Source organism: Denticeps clupeoides, chromosome 6 (assembly GCF_900700375.1).
Source record: "Denticeps clupeoides chromosome 6, fDenClu1.1, whole genome shotgun sequence".
Lineage (NCBI taxonomy): Eukaryota > Metazoa > Chordata > Actinopteri > Clupeiformes > Denticipitidae > Denticeps > Denticeps clupeoides.
This window is the reverse complement of record NC_041712.1, coordinates 14,692,023-14,714,651: the sequence shown is the minus strand read 5'-3', so window position 1 is coordinate 14,714,651 and position 22,629 is coordinate 14,692,023. Positions and strand designations below refer to the sequence as shown.

At 41.8% G+C, this 22,629-nt stretch overlaps 1 protein-coding gene across 2 annotated transcripts in view; it reads left to right on the top strand.

Annotated features, from left to right (window-relative positions):
- gbe1a (glucan (1,4-alpha-), branching enzyme 1a) overlaps positions 1-22,629 on the top strand; it is a 131,263-nt gene that overhangs the window by 44,928 nt on the left and 63,706 nt on the right. The window lies entirely within an intron of this gene.

The following is a 22,629-nucleotide window of genomic DNA, read 5'->3' as shown; positions in this document are numbered from 1 at the left end:
GGAATGAAGAGGACAATAGGGACTGAATAATTTATAAAGTCAGGGAGAACTAAAGACTCTGCAAATTTGCATTGACTTAACGAATCTTGATCAGCAAAACAGTGGCCAGTTAATAGATCAAGTATAATTAATAAAATAACTTTCTACCATGCGGATTTGCACCGACTGACAGGCTGATCACACCAGGGGTAGGAGAAAAGGAACTCTCTACGGTTCACATAAAATACCTACTTACGTGCTATAGGATCAAGAAGTTCTTTAAACATACATAAATCTGGCGTGTTGCCATACGATCAGAAAGTTCCCCCTATGACCAACAACTTTAGTTGACAGAATATTCTATAACAAGACTGGAGATTAAGGATATCAATAGTTACATTTATTATGATACATAATCTTCACAGTTCTACAGATATAGTAAATGCAGTTCCTTAATTGTCCAAAACAAAATAGAATGATAGAATGAAAATCAATCCAACATACCCAACAGATGTTACACACAGCGCTGGATTAAAGAACAGGTAGCAGAGCTCTTAAAACCATCGCATGTGTGGGAGAACCTGAATGCAGTAACTCCATTGCGCGCCTTTCGTAGGGGGCAAAGCCACACACCTCACGGATCATGTCACGCACAAACTTGGTGTGTTTGGTCAGACGCCCTCGCCTACGGCTGTGTTTCGGCTTTGACACGTTCTTGGTCACCGGATGGCCCTTGTTCAGGCCAACGGCCATGGGATACCTGATAGCCATGTCTGCTGCCTCTAATGGCGTCCACACCAAAAAGACCATGAATGTAGACCATGTGGTGTTGGAGAAGAGAATAGAGTGTGTAGAAAAAACTCTTTCTCCCTCCACACAAAGCACTGTATTCAACCACTCCAATTTGATGTTACCTGGCAGAAAGAGGCATGGCACAACAGAGGTTAAAAATGAACAGTTTCTAATTTATTAACACCGGTAAATAATTATTGTAGTTACATGTGAATATTGAATGTAAAAAGGTACCAAGGTTACAGAGAAAGTAAACATGAGAAGAAAGAGTAAAGAGGGAGAAGAGAAAGAGAAGGGAAAGAGAGGGAAACCCCCCTGAGCAAGATAGCTCAGAGGTCCCTTTTCCACATGTGTGCAGACATTTATACCCCTGGCCTACAGGAAGTTGTCACTGGCCTACAGGAAGTTGTCACTGGCCTACAGGAAGTTGTCACTGGCCTACAGGAAGTTGTCACTGACCAATCAGAACCTGTTGTTTCTGATGTCACGCCCCCAGTGCCTCCCATTTGGTGAAGACAAAGAGGGTGGGCGGTCCTGACGGCTGATACTTCGCACGTTGACGTCGGACAAAAGACATGTAAAAACCGGGGTGTCGAATCTTCACCCACAACCGTCGACACAGGAATGTTACACTTCCCCCTGCAGACATCTGTTATGCAAGACAAAGCAGGCTCCCGCGATGTCCATTCTTACAAGAGTATGGACATGATCATAAACATGATGAAGCTGCAATTTACCCATATACATTTTAGGAGTACTATCTTTAGTGGCAATTTAACTGTGAAAACTTGTGAAAACTTTACTTCCTTTTGTGCAAGATTTAAATCCACATTCAGGCTCTAAGTGCCCTTTGCTCTCATTTTATCCAGTTTTCGTTTTACCTGTGGTGATATAGATGAGAGGGTGGGGGTGTCCCTGAAACAAGACACTTAATAAGAGAGGAAAAAACACCAAAAGAAAGTAAAGATGTGTCAGACTGCCAAAGAAAAAGCTCAAGAAAGATGTGAGGTTTTAGTGAATAAGAGGAGAAGGGAAACAATGGAGATAGAGAGCAAGAAGGATAAGGACTGCAGGAAGTCTCTCCTCTCTTGCTGTCTTGCTGAGCACACAGGCCGATGGCACACTTCTAAGCAGATCCATTTGTGATCCAAAAGACACCACTCACAGCCTCGCTTCTGTAATAGGATGATGTTGGTAAAAGTCCCATGTGCCGCGGTTTGCCCCTCCAACACAAATAATGGCCCTTCACAGAGATTATTACCACAAACAAGCTTTTTTTGGCATATAAAGCTTTTACCATGAATTTGATCAGGGCTGGTGATGGCCACCCCTCTGCTACTTTCCCTCCCAGTAGCTGCCTGAATCAGATTCAAAATACTGATGCTGGCCTACAAAGCCAGACATGGAGTAGCACCATCCTACCTCACAGCTCTTATTATACCTCGCACTGCACCTCATATACTCCGAGCCTCCAGTACTGCTCGCCTGGTCCCCCCATCGCTGAAGGTAAAAGGAAGACATTCATCTAGACTCGTCTCCATCTTGGCCCCTCGGTGGTGGAATGGATTTCCCCTTGAGGTCTGAACAGTACTTTCAAACGGCAGCTCAAGACCGTCCTCTTTAGAAAATATTTAGATTAACTTGTAACCTTCTTATTGTCTGACTTATGTATAGTAACTACAACATAGTGAATAAAAAGATTGCATTCATATTTGGGGGTTCTGGTGAACCAGAATTGATCACTTTATCAATGGTAACATGAAAGCATGGTGTAAGTCACTCTGGATAAGGGCGTCTGACAAATGCCTTAAATGTTAAATGTAAATGTGTTACTCATTTGTTACTCTTGGAGTCTTGGTCTGCCTGGAATACGGTGATGAACTGTTGTGATCAGTTCTTCAGATGGTGATATAATTTATATTTATGGCATTTATCAGACACCCTTATCCAGGGTGACTTACGGTCAGTAGTTGAAGGGACAGTCTGCCTGGAGTCACACTGGATTAAGTGTCTTGCTCAGGGACACAATGGCAGTGTGGTAGGGGTTCGGACCTGTGACTCTGTGGTCTTTTGGTTCAAGCATGTTACCGACTAGGCCACTACCACCCTACTCATCATAATTTATTTATAGTATAAATTTGTGCTTTTCTCCGCTGAGTTCAGCTAAGATCATCATTGTATCTTCCTTGTGAATTTTGGATGTGTGTGTAAATTCAACACAATAATGAAATGTGCATCTGAATTAAATTCCAATTCAATCACACAAGTAGCTGAAGGTAAGAAAAACTTGCTTGGAAAGAAGAAACCTTGAGCGTGCCCAAGACTCAATAGAGGAGTGATGTTCTCAGTTGGCACCAGCTTTCTTATTATAAAATGAACATTAAACTCACTGACACTGACACAGAGATTAAATTTGACATAATAACTTGTCTTTCAGTGTGTCAGCAGTGAAGTGTGGGTCTTGACACAGTCCACCATGGAGGGGGTGTCTAGAGACTGAGCAAGAAGGGGGGAGAATGAGGCAGTGTTTAAAACTCATACTTCTGAGGGAGAAGTGTTCCTGAGCTCTGCAGGGAGTCCAATTCATGTAATCAAGCTGTTCCAAATGGCTTATAAGGGACTTAAACAGATATTGTAAGCTAGGCCCCTGCAGAGCTTGTACATTGTGTATGTCCATTGATAAAGTCAGAGATGAGAACTGACATTTCATACAATGAACTAGAAATAAACCCATGTAAAAACGGCCTAACATAAATTCTACATTTCATTTCAGTCTCCATAAATTAAAGTATGGTGCAAACAAAACCCTAACATTAACTATTTAACACTCAAACCCTAACCTACAGTAACCCTGACTAAACTCTTTTAAGAGCTATCATAAACATAATTTAATACGCAGAGTTAGGGAGTAAGGAGTAAAATCTATAATGGTACTTTGTTATAGTTACTTGAGGGAAAAGTGTAATTAAATTACATTTACTTATTGAAAGTCATGATTGCAATTTTAGTTAAATTTTTATGCTGAATGCTAAAATTTGCAAAGATGTTTACTAATATATATATATATATATATATATATATATATATATATATATATATATATATATATATATATATATATATATATATATATATATATATAATGAATCTATTAGCATATCCCCTTTTATTTTTATTGCTAAAAGAAGGCTTTGTTGTTTTTATTTTTCCATTCGTGAGGTTTGCCTCTCGCAATTATTCCTGAAACTCGGGGGATTTAGTAGAGTCCCTACAATGTATTGATTCTTCTTTTAAGCCTTTCATCTGAAGCCTGTTGTTGTTAGTGCATCTGTGTTGTAAATGAGTCGGCCTCATTTGCTGACTGCCTTACCTTTGTTGCCTCCAATGGAGTAACAAGGGTCCGTCTGATTTCCACCCCTATGTCTGGTTTCTGTTCCCACATCTCGTTGTGCATGCGCACGCCTCCTTTCCGCCCTCAAGTCGCTGTCCCTTGCATAACCAGCAGACATCAGGAAGTCACATGACCTGTTCTCAAAGCCGCCGCTTTGTGTTAGCCCACTCTGCTTTCTCGTGAACCGCGTTTGACAAGGCTGTGGGCTCAAGTGAGAGAAGCGTATTCTCGATCCAGCCACAGGTTTAAATGGGCTTCCATAATGGTGTCTGCACAAGGTGCGCTCCATAATGCCCAGGGCCAAAGGGAGAATGGGAGCACCTAACCCGCAAACTCAAATATCACGGCTTTAACGATACCTGTGGTTCATGAAATACTTCAGATTCTGAACCACAGCAACATGTATTACTAATGGCTGAAAGTCTTGCACATTGAAAAAAGTGCCGGGGAGGGAGGCACTATATACATTAGATGCATAAAATTCCTTCACTAATCAGCTCTGAGTTCAGAGGTCTCCTCCAGATGTAATCCTTACTTCTGCTAATTTATTACACGTTGAATGTCACGTTCCCATCTAGGGGGAAGGGGGAGCAAGCCAAAGTGCAATAAAAATGTATTTATTTACTGTACGGGACGTGAAATATACAGGCAAACCAACTAGTGCTATATAGACCACCACAAAACCCTCAACCAAACACACACAATCTATATACAACAATGGCACAGAGCTGAACACACATTACAACGGGGAATCCATACAAATACACACACGGGAAGAGGAAGGTACACATAGGGACCCTCAAAAAAAGGGAAAACCAAAAAAAACACTAGAGACAAGAACAAGGAACAAAGCACAATAACTCCAACTTTTTCTTCTTCTCTATCAAACGCTCCAAACTCCTCCACGAGGCCTCCTCATGTACTGGACCAGCAACCGAGCCACCAGACCGTGGGTGGAGCCAGCAATCAAGAAGCACCTCCCCCTTCAGGCCTAAAAGGAATGAACAAACATACACAGACGCATACACGCACACAAACACAAGCAGGAGGATCCCAACTAGCACACTCCCATGGTGCCGAGCACCCAGGGACGTAACAGTGAATTAGAAGCTGTATGCTGCCGAGTTCACCCTCCGAGTATTTTACTTTTGCACTGCGAGGAAAGTCGTTCTTAACTCTAATTGTCATTGTTCAGCACAGTCATTCTAATGGCTTGTGATTATGGGTGTCTGCTGATTGCCAAGTGTCATTTTTATTTTATCTAATGCAGCAAATTAAAATGCCCACAGGCTTTCATTAATTACCTCGGGACCATTGATATTTGTTGTCTGGAATGGAAGCTCATTGGGGTGAGGACTGTAAAATCATGAGCAGCATTCTACAGCTTTGAAGTACCTTTATTCTTTTTGGGAGTCGAGAAAACGCACTCTTAATTGAAGCTACTCTGCTTACAAAATAATGAAAAAAAAAAAACCTTCTCGTCCAGACTCAAGCTTTCAAGGACTGAAGCACAATTACAAGCTGCGAGAGAGTAGACATATTTCGCGGCGCTCTGAAACAAAACAACAAAGGGAACGAATCACGGCACCTAAGGGCCACTGTTGAGCCCGACAACAAAAGGCATTGTGAGAAAGCCCAACTAGTTTTTTGCCTCACAATTAGGTTGCAAATGATCACTTTGTACCTTCAGCCCATGCGTCTCTGCACATCAGACGTTAGCGTCTTCACAAAGTCAGAAAAAAAGAACACACATCTCATTATGCTGGTTATAAGAAACGGATTACAGCCGCGCGAAGTCTGTCGCTTGCTTTCCAACCGATCGCGCGCATCGGAAGAATGCCGGGGGGCTTTTTCCCAAGCTTGACTCCGGTATTGGTTTGATTTTAATTGCAGTTATCTAATGAGAGGGTCATCTTCTGCCCACGTCCTCGTGTGGCATCGCTTGCTGCCGAGACAGGCGGAGTGTGTTTCTCTGTCCCACGGCCCCTAATTGTTTCTGAAGGAACCCTTTCGAAATGTTTGTCTCCGCAGATGAGCCCACTGCGATCTTAGCCATCAGAGGGATGCATGAATCAAGGAAAAATCATTTAAAGCCTCACGAAGAAGTGCTTGCAAAATATAATATTACTGCTTCCCATGGCCATAAAAAAAAGATGTAGGATAGCATTAATAAAGGGAAAGAATGGAGACGGGATTTTGCATGTGGTTGCTGATAGGTTGTTATACAGCACCTGTTACATAATACGCTCGAGTAATAACGTGCTCGGAGCTACGGCACTGCAGCGGTTCATGTATTCCCCGATGGCTTTGCCTGAAGACTTTTGTTGCAATAGATTTATTAAATTAGACCAAAAATAAAAGAAAAGAATCATTCTGATTATTAAAAAGGCCTTGGGAGGGCTTGTGTGTTCTGCCGTGTGAACGCGGTGCACACACATGAAATGTGTCCTCTGCATTTAACCCATCACCCATTTATGAAAGTCAGCGTGTGGGGACGGTACTTTGCTCAGTGACACCTTGGCGGTTTGGGATGCGAACCAGCAGCCTTTCCGATTACGGGTCCGTTTCCTTACCCACTAGGCCGACCAGTGCCCAGATGCTGTGATGGAAAGCAGCTCCACCTTCCATGGTCCACGCTTCTGAAAATCTACTGAAATCTATATTGAAGGGGAAAAAATTGCTTATTGGTTTTATTTGGTGAAATATACGTGTTTGCCCTTCTGGAGAGTGTTCCGACAAGTTGGTTCCACCGCCCCTGCCTTTGTCATGCAAATCTACGGCCGTCTGTGAGGTTTTTTTTTTTTTATACCGCCTGCACTGCCAAGTGCCACACCAGACTTTTAAAACAGCAGGGCAAAATGGTAATGATTCAGAGAGCGTGATGAGTGATTTGGGAGCTGTGCTCTTGAAACGCAGGCCTTCTGCTTAGCAAACCGTTGTGCTCGGCCCAGGAGAGAAAATCTCAGCACTTTCCTGGAATGCAGCAGTGACGTGGTGCTGTGAGGGGCAACCATTTTATTTGCACAAGGGGAGAAAAAATGTTGCAGATGGCTAAATAAAATAAGCATACTGCCTGGCACGGAAATTCTGCATTGGTAAGGGCACAGAGTTAATTGTCACAGGCGTAATTAAATTAGATTTCAAGTCCGATTATAATAATGTCCATTTTATTTGTCCATTCGTAAATGAGGACACAGCAATTAGCCTGAAAGGGGGGACTCATCAACATCAAACCAGACCCCGTGGTGACATTTTTCTAACAGTAACATCAGTATTCCAAACATGTAACCTGCAGTCACCAGCACATGTAACAATGCGAAGCCTGCCATTAGATGCAGAAGGCCGACTCTGCTCTTCCTTATCCATGTCATCAAATCAATATCGAGAAATGTGGTTTGCAGAAGAGTGATACTACAATTAGTCATGTTTTCAGTGGGGAGAAATAAGGGACTTTCAATAACACCTAGACCCATTACACCGAACCATTCTTCAGCTCAATAAAGATGGACGGATAAGCCAAGGGGTGCGTAGCAACGGTGGAAGGCAAGTGTGTATGGAATCAGTCGTCTAGCATTTGTAGTGTTGAAATGCAGCACTAGGAATGGCGGGGAAACACTAACCTTGCATAAACCATGGAGCAATGCTGACTGCATTATTTGAGGGTGAGGTGTTTTTTATTATTATTCTTCTGCGGTCATGGATTATTTTGGAGGGTCCAGATTGATGGAAAATTAATCTCCCATTAATGGGATGTCTCTTTGTGCCAACAAAGGGTTATGTTTCTCCAAAGCGAGATGTTTCTCCAGAAGCATATTGCTACACAGCATGTTACAAAAACAGCCTAAATTAGCCAAAAGAGCTATCTACTACAACGAAGTACATAGTACGTATATAGTAAGTACACACTAAGGTACAAGCACATCTAAGGCAGTTTTTTCCACCTGATTTTAGAAAAATTCCTGAATTTTCTTACTACTTGCCCACATAATGACAAATGATTTTGTGTGTTTGGAAGCAAAGTCAAGAAAACATAATGAACATGGCCATAATTTATTTTTTTGTAGAGCCCATGAAATGCATACAATGGAAACACATTCAAACTGGGCAGGATATTTTGTTATACATACAGGGAGTGCAGAATTATTAGGCAAATGAGTATTTTGTCCACATCATCCTCTTCATGCATGTTGTCTTACTCCAAGCTGTATAGGCTCAAAAGCCTACTACCAATTAAGCATATTAGGTGATGTGCATCTCTGTAATGAGAAGGGGTGTGGTCTAATGACATTAACACCCTATATCAGGTGTGCATAATTATTAGGCAACTTCCTTTCCTTTGGCAAAATGGGTCAAAAATAGTGAGATATCTTGCAGAGGGATGCAGCACTCTTAAAATTGCAAAGCTTCTGAAGCGTGATCATCTAACAATCAAGCGTTTCATTCAAAATAGTCAACAGGGTCGCAAGAAGCTTGTGGAAAAACCAAGGTGCAAAATAACTGCCCATGAACTGAGAAAAGTCAAGCGTGCAGCTGCCAAGATGCCACTTGCCACCAGTGTGGCCATATTTCAGAGCTGCAACATCACTGGAGTGCCCAAAAGCACAAGGTGTGCAATACTCAGAGACATGGCCAAGGTAAGAAAGGCTGAAAGACGACCACCACTGAACAAGACACACAAGCTGAAACGTCAAGACTGGGCCAAGAAATATCTCAAGACTGATTTTTCTGGTTTTATGGACTGATGAAATGAGAGTGAGTCTTGATGGGCCAGATGAATGGGCCCGTGGCTGGGCAGAGAGCTCCAGTCCGACTCAGTTGCCAGCAAGGTGGAGGTGGAGTACTGGTTTGGGATGGTATCATCAAAGATGAGCTTGTGGGGCCTTTTCGGGTTGAGGATGGAGTCAAGCTCAACTCCCAGTCCTACTGCCAGTTTCTGGAAGACACCTTCTTCAAGCAGTGGTACAGGAAGAAGTCTGCATCCTTCAAGAAAAACATGATTTTCATGCAGGACAATGCTCCATCACACGCGTCCAAGTACTCCACAGCGTGGCTGGCAAGAAAGGGTATAAAAGAAGAAAAACTAATGACATGGCCTCCTTGTTCACCTGATCTGAACCCCATTGAGAACTGTGGTCCATCATCAAATGTGAGATTTACAAGGAGGGAAACAGTACACCTCTCTGAACAGTGTCTGGGAGGCTGTGGTTGTTGCTGCACGCAATGTTGATGGTGAACAGATCAAAACACTGACAGAATCCATGGATGGCAGGCTTTTGAGTGTCCTTGCAAAGAAAGGTGGCTATATTGGTCGCTGATTTGTTTTTGTTTTGTTTTTGAATGTCAGAAATGTATATTTGTGAATGTGGAGATGTTATATTGGTTTCACTGGTAAAAATAAATAATTGAAATGGGTATATATTTGTTTTTTGTTAAGTTGCCTAATAATTATGCACAGTAATAGTCACCTGCACACACAGATATCCCCCTAAAATAGCTAAAAATAAAAACAAACTAAAAACTACTTCCAAAAACATTCAGCTTTGATATTAATGAGTTTTTTGGGTTCATTGAGAACATGGCTGTTGTTCAATAATAAAATTATTCCTCAAAAATACAACTTGCCTAATAATTCTGCACTCCCTGTATTGTTATAAACCTTAGTTTGGATAAAGTAACAACACATCTTGTGGTTCACTTTAGGGATTACATGGATACTTCAGTGCCTCGACCAGAACATCCAATTAACTAAAAGAAACAATAGGAATGTCATTGGAGAGATGCGGTGTGCCGAAGGGGAATAGAGAAGTGTCAGCATAGATCTTAGAGAGCATGATGGGCTAGACCAGAATGCACTAAAGCCTAATTTCTTCTGCTAAATTCATTCCAGGTACATTGGTCCAGGAACACCAGAGCAAGACAAGATTATACCTACTCCAATCATCAGCTTTATATCTTATGTTCTTGTAGAAAACTGGAACTGCGGGCTATGGAAACCGACATTACACAATGTGCTTTATTTTTACCTGCAGCATCCACACTGGATACTGGAACAGAAATTCTTTATTGAGTGATGTAATGATTATATTACAGAGTTTAAGTTTCTGTGTGATGTTGAATGTCAGCAGCGCACTGGTTGAAACATGTTCATAATTTACAGCTCATGCACTTGCACTGAACTTGTGTTTACTTGAAGTTCTCAGAGCTCAGATCTGTTTTGTGGAAACTGTTTTGTCCTTTAAAACCCATAGAGCTTTGGGTATAAATGTAGGGCTTCGTTACAGTCCCCTGCATCATACCAAAGTGAATAACTAATGCTCATGTAAAAAAAGTATTAATGGTTTTTAACATACTGTACCGAGATGTAGGTTACACATGTTTGCATTTATGAGTTATTTATGACAGCTTTTTCCAAAATATCCCCTTTGAAGGCAAAACAACAGAAAAAACTGCGTCTAGTTAATTTTCCCCAAACCTCTCCTTGCACATGCACATGTTTGTTGGGGTGCTTCTCTCTCTTGCTCGGCCCACAAATCCAAAGTTACAGTGTTCGTTATGTATGGCACACAATGGAAGAGGATTTTGAAATTGCAGTCCTCACCCCATTAGGTTCGCCGTTACTGTCCAACAAATCTTACTTAACTGGTTTTAATTGAATCCCAGCGGGTCCACCAAGGCCTGTGAAGTGCTACTGATGAGGTCGAGGAGAGAGTTCAGAGGATGCAGCCCAAACATCATCTGTCAGAAAGATCCACCTCGAGGTTTTTTTTTTTTTTTTTATTGTTTTTTTCTTTCCTGCTTGATGCTGTCATAACAAAATGGCCATCATAACTAGTCAGGAGAGATCAGGAGCAGCACAGACTCAGTAGTCTAGTGGTTGACTTATTTGATCAATGGATGGTTCTTCTCCTTCCATATTGTGGGAAGTACACAACGTCAGACGAACAAACCCGTATGCAGCATACATAAGTAAACTGAGCATTCTTTTCATTTAAATTTAGCTTTTGCCTGCTAGGCTTTTCCCAGAGAAGATTTTTTTGGACTCCAGTGAGACTGTAATGGAGTTTTAATTTTGTTTGGTTCTTGTGTTTGGTTGTGTAATCATGACTTTAAATCAAATTCATTTCTAGGTGTACAAAAAACGTTGCCTACTTGGTGGTGTTTTTTTTTTTTTTTTTTTACATTTGCAGTAATTAACATTTATAATACTAATAACAGTAATACCAGACTGTTAGCAATACAGTAACCACTCAAACTCAGATCATGGATGTGGGTGAATATTTATATTCAGATGTGTTACATTGTCACCATCCATAAATAATCAAGTCTAAATCTGTCCCCCTGAAAATGTAACTGCTACATTTTCGCAATCAAGGGAAGGCTCATTGCTAAATGCTTAAATATATGGTTTTGCATATTAGACTTTTAGGACCTGATTTTCACTCACCCTACTTGCTTTTGAAGATTTAACCAATAATTCCGATTGGCAAACTAGTGAATCTGATATTAACGAACACTACTGACATGCTATGTCTTATATTTCACCTCCTTAGAGTGACAGGGGCGTCTCTGTGTCTTGGGTTCATGTGTCACTATTCATTTACTGATGTGGCAGATGCTATGGTGTTGCGTGTGTGTGGGTGTCAGGTCTGGGGCTGTGTAAGCTCTTAGTGACCATGCTGTGAGGCTTATTGATTGCCACTGATGCCAAATGCAGTTAAACTGGTGACACATTTAGCCCCTTATTCTTGGCCACAAGATAAGAGCCAGCTGATCTTCATCACGGTGGGGGGCTGGTTATCACATCCGGGGCTTTCCGCTGCACCTTAAACACTCCTCTCAGCGGGGGGACGCAGACCCTGTCAGTCTCACAGCGTTGTCATCAATGCCACAAGAGCACTAATCTCACATCTTAAAATGCACGGCGAACGGGTCCTAGAGCTAATCAATTACTGATTTAAAAAATAAAGCGCTTTTGTTTGAGGCTGGGTCTTTTTTCGTATCTTTGTGATTAACTGATTGTCCTGTCCGGTGGTGCTTGTATTTCCAGTGATGCTGAAAATTGAACTTTTTTTACTTCTTCAAGGAGTGAGGAATTTGTGGAAGTGTTTTAAACAAATGTCACTCACCTGGCTAGCAGCAGAGATGAACGATATTCATCCAACCCTTCTCTTTTTTTTTGTATTCTTCGTTGGTATGTTTAAAAAAAATCAGCGATACGGGTGAAACAAAGAGTGGGAACGTGTTGCTGACATGGTTTGGATCCACTTGTACCCTTTGAACTGCTCACCTTTATTATTCATATGTATGTTTGTAAATTTTCCCATATTTCTTTTTTCTAAATGGGAAACCCAAAAGAGGAAAGTGGAAAAACTGGTCCTGTTGACATCTTTCCATTCATTTACATATTTCCCTTCTTCTCTGGACACACACTTTTTACACTCTTTTTACGCTGCCCACTGATGCTCCGCATACCCACTGCTCTTAACAATATTCCCTGGGACACCCACAAGAGGAAATATGCTTTGATAATGCCTGGAAAAGCAACACATTTCCATGTTTAAATCCCTCCCTTCAGATCAGATCTGGTCACACACAATTCCTCCCCTGATATCTGTTCATTTCTCTATGATGAGGTGTATTCATGGCTGTTCACCCCTCGTCTCCCTCTCTCTCTCTCTTTGGTCCTCTCCCAGTCTTTAAGATGGTAATAATAGTGTATTTAATTCCCCTGTTGAGTTTTTCCTCTTTCATTAGACTCTGGAGCTGTCAGTCTTCACTCCTGAGGGGGTAGCTATTCAAGCCGACCCCTGACTTAATTAAGGCAGTCTATTAGATTTCATTAAAACCACACAGGAGACAGTGACACTAAACCGATTGATGAGGGCAGACTAGTGGCAACAAAAGTTTGCACAATTAACAGGAAACCTACAACTGTGGTACCCACAATGCTCTTGGTTGCAGGATACCAGCATGCATTCTTTCCAGCTCAGGGCTGAAAGTGTACCTCACGTCTCTTCCCCATTGTTTGGTTGATGTTGCGTGGATGCAGGCTGGTCAAAGGCTTAAGAAATACTGCAGTGGAGTGTGAGAAGTAGAGTAGCTGCTGAGGGAGAAAAAGGCAGCAGGCAGGAAAAAGAGAGAACACAAAAAATGCAATCAGAGCACAGAGGGACTAATGCTGGGACCAGGTCTCTACATGCAATGCACATTTTTACATTTGGTACAAATCCATGTTTTAATACAATCAAGGTGCAAACTGCATCAGCCTGAAGATACGGCAACCACAAATTGTAGTTACAAAATGCCAGATCTCCAGCGTCACTTCAAAAGAGAATTATTTACTTGAGAAAATGCAAAATACAAGCAGTTGTCCTAACATCCAGGATTTTTTTTGCTGTAAAAACACAATGTTATATTCAGGCTGATATGGTAATAACACTACTGGGACAACCCACTAATTATTAGACATCTGATGGATGAGCGGATCATGTCTATATTGCGTCTGTTGGTCCAAGAGCAAATTGTGTCCACTAATTTGACGTTAAAGTATGGCCCCTCTTGGACATCAATATGTAGTCAAACCCTGACATAGTAACTTTTTTGGACATCATGGGGACGTCTAACACTGGTGCAAAAAATTGGGATTATTAATAAATATACCACTGCGCATAGACACGTTGAATCAACGTCTACGTCACATTTGCACGTCCACTGTTGGTCCTCTGAAGGTACAGTCGGCAGGAGATACAAACACATGCATGCAGAGGTCAACAGATAACATGGTCACCAGTTGATCTGTAACACCGGCACAGTGATCTTACCAGCTCCACAGGCCAAGGTATGGTGAGTCAAAACACTTTGTGGGTTGTACCGATGCACCCATAATTGTTGTAATGACGTAATTTCAGATTTATTATTTATCTTCCAATGCTGCCCTAATCTGTTAAATTTTGTCATTAGATAATTTTTTTATTAAACGTTAAGTGGTGCAGAAGCAGTGACAGATTGAAGATGGATTTTCCCATTGCCTTGGGATGGAAAGAGTGTTGGTCTGTTTGCAGTGTGAGATGACAGGACACTGAGCGCGAGAGAGAAAGGCTTTATAATACAACTTTCTCTCTTCCTCTTTTGTTCTCTCTGACCACACAACATGCTTTTCAAAAATAGCAGTTTCTTGTTTTTCTACCATCAGTTGTCACACGTCATAAAGGCTTAATTTGGATTGATGCTGTTCATACATATCATTCACATAACTTGATATTCTATCCTGTTCCTTTTCTTCTAAAAAATACCATGCCATATGTCTACCATGGCTATCTTTAACATTTACTGAGATGGTTTTGTATTCTAGTATTGGTAGTGGATGCATAGACAACCTATTTTTGCTAACAAATATGGGGACTTGGTGTATGACTGCAGATTGCCTTCATATTTTCTACTCATGCAGATGGAGTCATGAAATTTGACAGGGCAGCCAGAGAGGGCTTTATAAGGGTGTGTGCTTCAGAGAATTTGAAGCATGCACCACAAAGATGTGGAGGTGGATGACACAGAATCTCTCAACTGTTGTTTTGTATTGGATACATATTGGATATAGTTGGTGGATGGAATTAATAAAAAGAAAAGAAATAAATATTTTTGTAAACCATGATGTGTATAACTTCCTGGAGGAACTGTTAAAAAAACTTAGCTAAAAATGTAAATGCATACAAAGATGTAAAGCATTTCCAGTTCAAATCTGCTGCTGAGACAATCAAATGAAGCTGTAGAAGAGTGAACTGGAACAGTATACCACCTCCTGAAATGGCACTATTATGCACAGAGCCTAGAAACAGTAGACCTGTTGAAATGATATCTAAAATTAGGTTAAATGTTATGTAGAAAAGAAGTTCATTTGGACTAGAATTAGACCTTATACATAGCTCCTGCATACGAAAATACTAGACGTTTGTCTATGCACAGTGGGTTACAACCCATGTGTGATTTTCTGTGCTGATTTAGTTGGACACTGTCACACGGTGATGTCATTGAGGGCTGCCGAATAATAATTTGTTTTAACCAATGCCAATTTCCGTTCAATGTGTCACATTGTGGTACGTAAAAAAAACATGGAACCTAGAATGGGAGTCGGGGATGAGAAGGGGAAAAGACATGAAAAGGGAAAAGCATGAAAAGATATTGTTGAGGAAGGCCTTTTGCTAGCTCTCTCCTTCTCTTTTGTACTTTTACATACCCACATTTTGCATTTGCATACTGGGGCCAGTTCACTGTCAAGCATGGCTTCCCTCAAGAAGAGTAAGGTTGAGCCGTTGACCATAACCTGTACATGGGAAGGCTAATGCCTCTTTTTGTAAAAGAACAGCATATTAAAACTTGTTTTTTAGGGTGTATTAGGAGAACTATTGACAAATTTCAGTGTAATTACTCTGGCTCTCCATAGTAATCCATAGTATCACTTTGACACATGTTATGTCTTGATGGAGCTAGGAATAATTTGATGGAAAATATGATGTGTAAATTAAAATGGGATATGAATGAATGAAGTGTATTCTTTATTTTGAAGTGTTTCTAATAAACTTCCAAAACTAACCAATAAGTAAATAATACCACAAAACAATCCAAAAAGAAAAAAATACCCGAAACACCCGAAAAATCTCCAAGAATAAACAGAAGACTTCAAATAAAACATTAGACCTCTAACACAAAAGCACGTAAAGTCACACAACAATGGACCAGAACACTAAGCCTCAAACCATACACTGTTTACCTCCTGACACTTAGTTCAACATCCAAGAGTTCAAACTCTTCAAGACTTCAAGAGTTCAAGACTTTCACAAGGTACAGGAGCTTTTGTGGACTCCTGCTTAGACAGTTCAGTGAAAGTGAAGTGATTGTCATTGTGAAACACTGCAGCACAGCACACAGTGACACAACGAACTGTGTTCTCTGCATTTAACCCATCACCTTGGTGAGCAGTGGGCAGCCTTGACAGGCGCCCGGGGAGCAGTGTGTGGGGATGGTGCTCTGCTCAGTGGCACCTCAGTGGTACCTTGGCGGTTCAGGATTCGAACAGGCAACCTTCTTATTACGAGTTTGCTTCCTTACCCACTAGGCCACCACTGCCCCGCTAGGTTCACCCTGCATATATACCCTGTTACCTACAGGCTGAGTGGAGTCGACTTGCAGAAGGCGTGGTTAGGGTGGAGTTTACCCAAGGAACAAAGATGTGACTGAGTACCCCTCTACACTATACCCATGACCCACATAAATCACGTCACCGTACGTAACACACAGTACCCTGCACTGTGGTGAAGTGTGCTCATTTGCTGCACACACACATCATTAATAGGTCACGCCTCCCGTGACCTCAAAGCAAGCCATGTCAATTCTGGAACAAGGGTTAGCCTTGCATTGTGGTACAAAACATGCAATTTGACCGACAACACTAAAGACCCTGGCTAGTTGTGATCCCAATCAGAACAACATTTTGAACTGTAGTTATGTCTCCTCTGAAGGACAAGGTTTGATTCTGTGCAGCCGAGGAAAAAGTCTGTCCACGCCGCCCTTCAACAATTTGCACAATTGACCAGTTGCTGGAAAATGTAGTCATTGACCTTGGACAGTCTGGTCTACGTAGTTTGAAACAGGACAGACAGTGCCTGTGCTTTCTGAATTTATTCAGGCGACTTCCCTTGCTCCTTACTAACGAGTCTGTTCGACCTTGAACAAGATTCTTGGCTCAGCCTAAACTCTACTGATTGGCAGTGTGGCTAACTCCCTTTGTAAAATCAACGTTTGGACCTGCTTCCTTTATTTGAGCGGGAAGAGTTGTGAAAGGATGGTGGGACCCATTGTGAACCTGCGTTTAACAAGCGGCACCAATGTCCAACAAATTGGCCTGCGTTTAATGTCAAGCAGAGGCTCTAACAAGGAAAGCGTGGCTGTGTTGTGTTGCCTTTTGTTGAGTTTCCCGATAACAGGAATCCATTGTTGGATGCCAGAAAGATGAGACATTTCCGCAGGTTTGAGTAGATTATTGTTCTGCCAGACCATTTGGTGTGTTTTGACATAACATGAAATATTGAGTAAAGTAATTTAAGTTTTTCTTTCCCCTCCCCATTCCCTTTGTAATAAGTTAATCTGAATCCTGAGGCACCCAGTCCGCTGATTACTGAGTTCTGTGCCCAACCACGGCTGTGTGAAGCTACCGACTGCTGTCTTGAAAATCCTTGTCTTTTGTCTCAGTTGTGAGTCATGCCAAACAGCGTCCTTTCACTGTGATTACAGTTTCAATGCAGCGCAGCCTTTGGTGTCTCAGTGCTTTATTGGGCACATCGTTCACATTGCAGACAGCCTTCAAAAAAACGTAACACAGCAAGCAGAGCCAAAAGCTTATCCCGGCTCTGGATAATCTGCCCGTATAATCTGCCAGTGAAGCCACAAACATCATTATCTATTTGTCATGGGAAGTGGGGAATCAAATCAGGCCAGCTTTACTCCGGTTTGTTAGTACAGAGAACAGTGCCTGTGACCAGATAATTCGGCAGCGACACTTTCACCGACACGAGTGCCCAGTAAAGCTGAGACCTGTAGAACTACAATTTACTGGCCATCATTTTGCAATGTTTTTTGAAGTTGAAGTTTTGAAGTTGACCTTTATTGTCATTTCAGCTACACGCATGTTAGACTTTACTTTACTTTACTTTACTTTACTTAGCAGACACTTTTACCCAAAGCAACTTACAAGAGGAAGACACCAGCGATTCTCGTTCGGTTTCTACAGATTTTGAGTTTACAAAACTAAGAGCCCTGATAAGGCCTAACTTGTCAGAAAAAGCACATGCTCGGAAATTGTTAAATGCTAGACGAAAATGTATTATTTATTTTATTTTTTATTTTGTGCAGTGTGTGTGTATGCGCGTGTGTTAGACAGTACATTGTGAAACGAAATAACGTTTTTCCCGAACCTGGTTAGACAAAGTTACATACTGACATGAAGTGCAAGTGTGTGACACTGACAAGCTGGGCTACATGAGGTGCAAACAGGGTACATGTGCCGTGCAAGATTAACATTTAACAAAAAATGTGTAGACAACAATGAGACAGACAGCACTAAACAGGTGAAATTAAAATAAAAATGTGTGTGAAGTAAAATAGTGCAAATATTGCTGAACAAAATGGAACAGTGCATTAGTGATGATATTACAGATAGATAATTAAATAATATAACAGAGGTAGTGTGTGTGTGTGTGTGTGTGTGTGTGTGTGTGTGTGTGTGTGTGTGTGTGTGTGTGTGTGTGTGTGTGTGTTTGTGTGTGTGTGTGTGTGTGGGTGTCAGTCCAGAGGGGTGAGTCCCTGACTGTTCAGGTGTCTGATGGCTTGTGGGATGAAGCTGTTGCAGAGCCTGGCAGTGTGGGCCCGAATGCTTCAGAACCTTTCTCCGGATGGTAGATGGGTGAAGAGTGCATGTGAGTGGTGTGTAGAGTTCTTCACAATGCTGGTGGCTTTCCGGATGCAGCTTGTGTAGTAAATGTCCGTTATGGAGGGAAGAGAGACTCTTCTCAGCTGTCCTGACTATCCACTTTAGGGTCTTGCGGTCCGATATGGTGCAGCTCCCAAACCAGACAGTGATGCTGCTGGTCAGAATGCTCTCAAAGGTTCGTCTATCGAAGGTGGTGAAGATGGTTGGTGGGAGATGGATAAAAACCGGGTAGGTTTATCCTGTAGCCTAGCCCGGACCCACGACCGTTTCCCGTGATTTCCCCCGGGCACCGGCATCAGGCAACACTGAATTGAGAAGTGAATATTCAAGTCAGTCATTATATTCACGTTCTTCTTGACAAAGTGGATCTCCGCATGAAAATGGTAAACCCCATTGGTTTACACTATTCATGCAGAAATCAACAATGATACATTCCATCAATCAGATTTTATTTCTATAGCACCTTGCTCTGCAGGGGAAGTGTCAAATGAAATAAAGTTTATAGAAATAAAATGCAAAAAGTTTAAGGAAATAGGTATTACTTAAGGTTTGATAAGCTAGCTTCAAGATTGGGGTATTCCAGGATTGTCCAAAGGCAGGAAAACATCAAGCTAGAAATCATTAGTAGGATCTTAGGTGGGGTGCATCTTATACACTAGGCAAATTCACAAATTCCATCCAAATTCCATCACAAACATTTCCATCCTGATGGGAGTGGTAGTTGATGATGATTTCCCAATGATTTACACTATAGCAGTTTAGCTGCACTACTGCCTTCTGGTGCGCAACTTTTTTTGGAATATCTGAACACATGTTTAGCTTATATTTTCTCATTCCATTCTAGACAATATCCATAATCACATTTTTTTATATCCGCATAAATACCCCACCCCCATATGGTTCCTATATGTATGCCTTGTTGGTTATGCACCTGCACTTTATCCTTACCATCATACTGTTTTTGCTGATCTGGACTCTGTAATTACATCCAGTATAATTAAGCACCTTAATACCTGCAACTGTGACTGTGAAAATAATCTGAATCACTTATTTTTGTATCTCCTGCTTTTGGTAGTCAGTTCAGGGGCTGTTGGTGAAAAGGCAGTCAGTTTGTGGTTGGTGTCCTGTGTAGACGTCCTCACTGTTCGCCCTCACTGACCCACCATCAGCTAGATCAGACCGGGCTGCTTTTGATCTGTTTTGGCCTACTGCACAGGTTGATGTCCATGGAAAGCAGAGTGCAGCCCAGCTAATGTCGCAGACCAGCTTCCAACACCTGTTTTATCCTGTGTTGCATTATGCAGTGCTTTTTGCATATGGCAGCGTGAAACAGTCCGAGACAGGCACTTTAGATGCTTGTGCTGAGGGACTTTGAAGTCCACTGCTTTCTCAAAATATAACCTCAATTGTTCTTCTCAAGCTCAGTACAAACCATGGCTTTTGTTCCTGATAACTTATCAGCACTTCTCTCAAAAATGTGTTCTGGGCTCCTAGAAGATAATAACCACTATATATTGGATTTTTTTTAAGCTAATTAGAATAAACTGATACGAAACAATGGCTCACAACCAAACTTTATGCCATGGTCCTTTCATGGCAACTCATCAGCCTCACAAATGAACAAAAGCTTCCTTTTAAAATCTGCCTGACAACAACATTTAAAAGTGTTCATTAACCATGACCTTTGCAACAGCCGAAATTCATCTAGCATACTTTGTTAATTTGATTCCTCTAACAAAAGCATACAAATGTGAATGAGCCCACCCGGCATTTTGCAGCACAACAGAACATCTTGAGTAAATCCAGTTGAAATTCCGCTCAACCAAACGAAGGGAGGAACAGTTGTGTGTGCTTAATAGAGCAGCAATCGGCGTGTCATCAGTCGCAGACTTGACATCATGAACATCATGGCCACCGCAGCTTAGTGTGAAATGGAGAAGGAGCGGGGGAGTGATTGATAATGAGGAAGTCAATGACCGCGTGGACATCCGGTTGCTGCCCTCATTGACCGAGTGCATGCTCATCTGTATGGATCAACAGAAGAGGTTCTCAGCAATCTGTCCTGTGCCTAGGGATCTATAGCTCAGTATGCTAACCTATGACCTATAACGCCTCCCCCCAATGCTAAAACACTTATTAAAGCTGAACTCCTTACCCTGTTTACTGCGTACAGTCATGCTGCCATCTCCTGACTGCTTTTCGTCTGCTGTCCATAGCCTGGCCCAGGCTGTCTTCTTCATCTTCGGTTTCAGTGTGAGCGAAGACTGTTCCGACTCGATTTATCCTTTTTATCTAATTCATTTTGGGCATCCTCCAAGACAGAGGATTCATTTCATATAAACACCAGGCACGCTTTTAGTCACTGGAGATTAGCAGTAAGTGCCGATGAAGGATGGTGCGTCGTGTGAACGCTGGCTAAAAAGGTTTGGCTCTGGCTTTTTATCACTGGGCACCATCTTCCCCTGTCCACCTCCCTCTGCCTCCTGATGCCCAGAGAGGAAGGCCAGCGCCCTAATCAGTTTATCGGCAGAGGCGAATGGCCAGCAGGCCCCATACACTTATCATATCGCCACAGCCATCTCCTTTTGATACAGCCAGTGCCGAAACACAAAATACCCTTTTATGAATCTATTCACGAGGTCTCAATATCTATCAAAATTCCACATCTTTTTATCTATACTGCCAGTTGTGTCTGTGTGTGCATACCAAGTTGCATGGTTATGGGCTGATGCGTGTATGTTGCCGTGTGAGCATTAGTGTTTGCATAATATAGGGCAGTCAAAATTAACACGTTAATCCATAAATCAATTAAGAGAATGAATGCAGGTGTGTTTTGTGTCCTTCCGGTGTGGGGTGTGACCTAGGACACATATGCAAAATTCATCCTGGCCAGGGAGTGGAAATCAGGCAAGACAAGGGGCAGTGGGGCAGTGGTGGCCTAGCGGTTAAGGAAGTAGCCCCATAATCAGAAGGTTGCCGGTTCGAATCCTGATCCGTTAAGGTGCCAGAGAGCAAATAGCACCATCCCTACACACTGCTCCCCGGGCGCCTTTCATGGCTGCCCACTGCTCAACAAGGGTGATGGGTTAAATGCAGAGAAGCAATTTCCTTCGGTATAAAAAATATATATTTAAACCCACGTGGTCTGTTTATTCTCCTCATTCAAATTAACTATTGAGAAACAACAATTGAGAAATGGAATTTGGAATCTCCCATCACTCCCTGTTTGAGCCTCTTTTGCACACATGTGTCATACAATAGTTTTATATATCGTATGCATTGCAACATGCTTTAGTTTTGAAAATGAAAGAAAATTAATTGTGATTAATCATTGTAAAATTATTTAATTGTTTTTAATTGATAGACATACCTAGTGCCTAGGGTTTAATGTGTGCATGCTAGACTGTTTTGTGAACTTGTATTTGAATGTGTATATACTGTGTGTATGTTTAAACCGCTTGTGAGTGTGGTTGCGTTTGGCATGTTTGTAGTGTTACACATGTGCATGTATGTTGTACTGAATTTTTATTACATGTTGGTTGTTTCATTTAAATTAAAGTCACATAAGTAACATTTATGACTCCTAGACCCCTGCAAATTTTGTGGTGTTGAAAATTTGTGGTGTTGACTAGTCACACTGCATATATTCTGCTTACGTATGCCCGTGGCTTCATCAGTGATCATAATAATAATGTACATGCACAGGTCCTTGCCTGAGGGCTGCTGTTCTGCTTGTGCTTGAGTGCTGTCATTATGTTGTTACAAATCTTAGATCTCTAGCACCCATACCGTGTGCTCTTATGAGAACCCCTCCTATGAGAGCTTGTTCTGGAACGCCTACTAACCACTCGTAACAGCCCTCCACTGCGTAATCAGTTCATCCGTGGGTGGAAAGAATGCTCAAACCGCTCTTCTGGCAGTCTTAAACCCAAGACACGTTTAGCATTTAAAGGTGGGAGCTTGTGCTCTTATCCATCACTGAATT